Genomic DNA, 4,913 nt, shown 5'->3' on the forward strand with positions numbered 1-4,913 from the left:
TTTAATCCACAGATGAGTTTAATCCCTTTGACATGAAGAATAGTCAGTATAGTTGTTGGCCGGTTCTATTAGTAAACTATAATTTACCTCCAGATCTATGTATGAAGAAGGAGAATATTATGCTCACCTTGCTAATTCCTGGTCCACATCAGCCTAGTAACAGTATTGACATCTACCTAGAACCTCTAATAGATGACCTAAACCATTTGTGGAACCAAGGATAGTCAACTTATGATGCCTTGAGTAAATATGTGTTTACTCTTAAAGCAATGCTTCTTTGGACTATTAGTGATTTCCCAGCCTATGTAAATCTTGCTGGATGCAAAGTGAAGGGGAAAATGGGATGTCATGTATGTGGTAAACATACAAATAGTATGTGGCTTAAGTTTGGTAGAAAGCATGTTTACATGCGCCATAGAAAGGGTCTTCCACCATCGCATAGGTATCGGGTTAAGAGGGCTTGGTTTGATGGATATAGAGAACATGGGAGAAAGTCAAGGATTTTAAATGGTCATGATATTTCTCATTTACTGAGAAATTATAAAAATACATTTGAGAATTTTAAAGAGTCTACGAAGAAGAGAAAAGTCGCAGCTTGTGTGGAAGATGAAAATAAAAGTGATGGGCTGTCTAGTGATTCTGAGGAAGAGGAAGAGGAAGAAGAGGCAGTAGATGAAGAGGAGTTGTCTAGATGGAAGAAAAGATCAATATTCTTTCGTCTGCCTTATTGGGAGGTAAAATATATGAGTATGTAATACATTTCAGTTTTTTCAGCATTTATAATATAAGATTGGTATAACTTTGGTTTTCTAATGTAGGAACTACTTGTAAGGCACAATTTGGATGTCATGCACATAGAGAGAAATGTGGCTGCCCGTATTATCTCAACACTTTTACATTGTGGAAAATCAAAGGATGGGCTTAGTACTCGTAAAGATTTGGAACATCTTGGAATTAGGAAAGATTTGCATCCTGTTACTAGAGGTAAGAGAACTTATCTTCCAGCAGCTCCTTGGTCTTTGTCAAAGACAGAGAAGAAAGTCTTCTGCAAAAGACTTATTGACTTAAGGGACCTGATGGATACTTTTCAAACATTTCAAGGGTTGTATCATTAGAAGACTGTAAGGTACAAGGACTCAAATCACATGATTACCATGTGTTGATGCAACAACTCCTCCCAGTTCCAATTAGAGGTTTATTACCAAAAGGTCCTAGACTAGCAATCATACGTTTGTGTACATTCTTCAGCCACTTGTGTCAACGAGTCATTGATATGGAACAGATTTCAGTAATGGAAGCTGAAATTGTTGAAACTATATGTATGTTTGAAAGATATTTTCCATCCAGCTTCTTTGATATATTGGTTCACTTGGTCATACATCTCAGAAGGGAAGCTAGACTATGTGGCCCAGTTCAGTTTCGTTGGATGTACCCTTTTGAAAGGTAGTAATGCATCTTTACATTATACTTTACAATATGTCTACCTGAAAACAATCTGATTCAAATCTTGGTGTTTACTATATGCAGGTACATGAAAGTTTTGAAAGACTTTGTTAGAAACTCAGCAAGACCAGAGGGTTGCATTGCTGAGTCATATTTAGCAGAGGAATGTGTCAGGTTCTGTAGTGATTTCCTTAAAAAGACAACCAATGTAGAAGAGAAACTAGATAGGAATACTGAGTATGAGAGCAACTCTATCATAGAGGGCCGACTAATATCAGCAGCAACTGAATTTTCTCTTTCTGATATGGAAAAGAAAGTAGCCCATCTTGCTGTTCTTCATAATATGGCTGTCATGGACACATATGTCGAGTAAGGTTTCAAATCTTGACCAAACATGTCATTTGCATTATGATTCATTTTCTGTTTTGTAACTAATTCTTTTTCCTCGTTTCAAAAGTATGCACCTACAATATCTACAAGAAACAAACACCAAATGTAGACGTGATGCAACAGTGAAAGTCTTTCTCGATGTGGTCCATGTTGAAAAAGTCTTCTTATGGAGACCTACAACAAAGATTAGATACCTTGAGGAATCTGTGAAGTCATTCATATCATGGCCTGCTGATAAGTGTGATTTTGAAGATACCATAGATACACAATGTCGAAAGTCTACTCTGCAGCCACATACCGTGTTTACAACTTCTGCATCTCCAGTTTCTAACTCTCATAAGCGGAAAGAATCAGAATCATGTCCAGTAGCGCCTGTAAAGAAAAATCCACCACAACTTACTCAGTCTCCACTTCAAAGATCTCAGGTAAGTAGCTCAATATTTACACGTCTAAGTGTCCACTACAGTTAAGATTTTTCTCTGTTAATTATAACTTGTCTTTTATTGAAACCATTGTAGCATCACACTCCAACTGATGCTCCCAAAGAAAATCAGAAGTGCAAGTTACTGGATATTAACGGAAAGAACAAGGTGGTTGCTGAAGGACGTTGGGCGTCAGACAACCCAGAGCAAACTGTTCATTGTGTTCCCTTAGGGTGAAAATGCAGTTAAGGTTTGGGTTGATATAGTGAATGACAATTCTGCAGCTGTTTGGAAGTCGTCTTCTGAGATAGAGCGTCTTGGAGATGCATTTGGATCTGTACTTGCATGGCCAAAGAATAAAGTGATAATGTGTTAAACTAATCTGGTTTACTCTACTACTGTTTTTCATTTCTGTTGAGACTTGAATGATGAATTTGAATTCTGTAATGTGTTGTTGGATTTGTTTGGATTTGGTAATGTAATTTTGGTTAAAGACTCCATATTGCATAGCATTCTTTGATATATATAGCATCTAAAAATGCCGCAACAAAACAATCGAGGTGGAAGTGTAATAGCAGTAATACAAAAAGTTATGATAATATGTAATAACAGTAATATAAAAAGCTATCGTAAGACAGACCAAACAATAGCATGTAATAAAAATGCTATCATAAAACTTATAGCATGCAAAAACAATGCTGTCATAAAACTTATATGGCGTCGAAATAAAACGCTATTAAAGATGGGCCAATATCATAGCAAGTGAAAATTAACGCTACTATAGATGGAAACTTTCGTAGCATCACTACAAAAAAAGTGTGGTATTACATCATTTATTTTCTATTTTTGCATCAATTTTAAGTGATGCAAAAATAATTTGCATCACTTTAATGAATGATTTATATTTTGTTGATGCAAATAATTTGCATCAATTGAAATAAATATTTGCTTCAGTTATTAGAATTGATGTTCATTTACATCACTTCTAAAAATTGTTGCAAGTCTTACATCATTTTTACTAAATTGATATAAAATATTTGCATTATTTATGATAATTAATGTTAAATATTTATATCATTTCAGAAAATTGATGTTGAAATCAATATTATAATAAATTATATGAAAATATTTTTTTCCTTTAATATAATATTTAATTATGTATATAAAAATCATATTTGTTTATATATTCATTTTATAATTTAGCTATATTATTTATACTGTATTTATGGGATCCACACAAATAGTTGTTATCCCATTAGAATGTACGACTAAGTGAGAGATTATATAGGAGCAATATTGAAAACTTTTTTTTGATACAACCGATGTGGGATAACAACTCTAATCGGCTATTCTGTTTTTTTTTTAAATTATTTTTCTTTTGTGTGTTGTTAATTTGAATTTTAGTTTTAGTAGATTAAAGAGTAACATATTATTCTTTTTTTTTTATTTCTTTTAGTTCAGTTAATATAATAATTTGACATATAATTTTACTAGCATCATTTTTAAAATGATGTAAATTTTGGATCATTTTTCTAAGTGATGTTAATATAAATTAATAAATACATCAATCATTAAGTGAAGTAAATTTATATATTTTGTGTCAGTATTCTGAAAGTGATGTAAATGATTTATATTTGCATTAATTATAATGAAATGATTCAATAATAATACTGATTATTGTAACTGATGTAAAATTATAATTTTTGTATCAATTATTAAAAAGTAATTTAAAATAACATCACTTAGTTTTGTGATACTATTTAAGTGATACAATATGTCTGTTTTTTTGTAGTGCGTTAATAAACCGCTGTAATATGGGTGCGACCTATTATAGCTGCCGCAAATACAGCGTTTGATAATTCGCTATCAATCACTTTTAATGGCGTTAATCGTATGCTATCAATGTCCATATTTGTTGTAGTGACATTAGGACTAAACCGACTTAGACTAAGAGGAGGTGGCTGATGGGCCTTATGGTCTTGGACGTATATGGGCCGTGTATGGGCCGGTTATGGAAATCCACCATCCGTATTTTACAACACTCCCCCTTGGATGACATAACCATGCAAATGCTAAGAAGGATCTCTGTAATGCGCTTGGGGGTGCTGCCTCATTAAAACCTTACCAGGAAAACTCATTGGGACAAAACCATGGTGAATGAAAAAGAGTACAACACGCATTACTCCCCCTGTTCCAAGCATCTCTAGAAGTCCTTAAGTCTCCGCATCCCAATCTGGTGCGTTAGCTTCTTGAATGTCGATGTCGGTAATGACTTAGTGAAGAGATCGGCTTAATTGTCGCACGAAGGAACTTGTACCACTTGAACTTCTTCGGTCTTTTGTAGTTCATGTGTGAAGAAGAACTTTGGTAAAATGTGCTTTGTCCGATCTCCCTTGATATATCCTTCCTTAAGTTGTGCGATGCAGGCTGTATTGTCTTCATAGATAACCGTAGGCTCCTTATCGTCGACCATGCCACAATCTGTCCTGATATATTGAGTCATCGACCTCAACCATACACACTCACGGCTGGCTTCATGCATTGCCAAAATCTCTGCATGATTAGATGATGTGGCTGCAATGGTTTGCTTCATAGAACGCCACGAAATAGCTGTACCACCGTGTGTGAACACATAGCTGGTTTGAGACCTAGTATTAT

This window comes from Camelina sativa, chromosome 18 (genome assembly GCF_000633955.1).
Source record: "Camelina sativa cultivar DH55 chromosome 18, Cs, whole genome shotgun sequence".
NCBI lineage: Eukaryota > Viridiplantae > Streptophyta > Magnoliopsida > Brassicales > Brassicaceae > Camelina > Camelina sativa.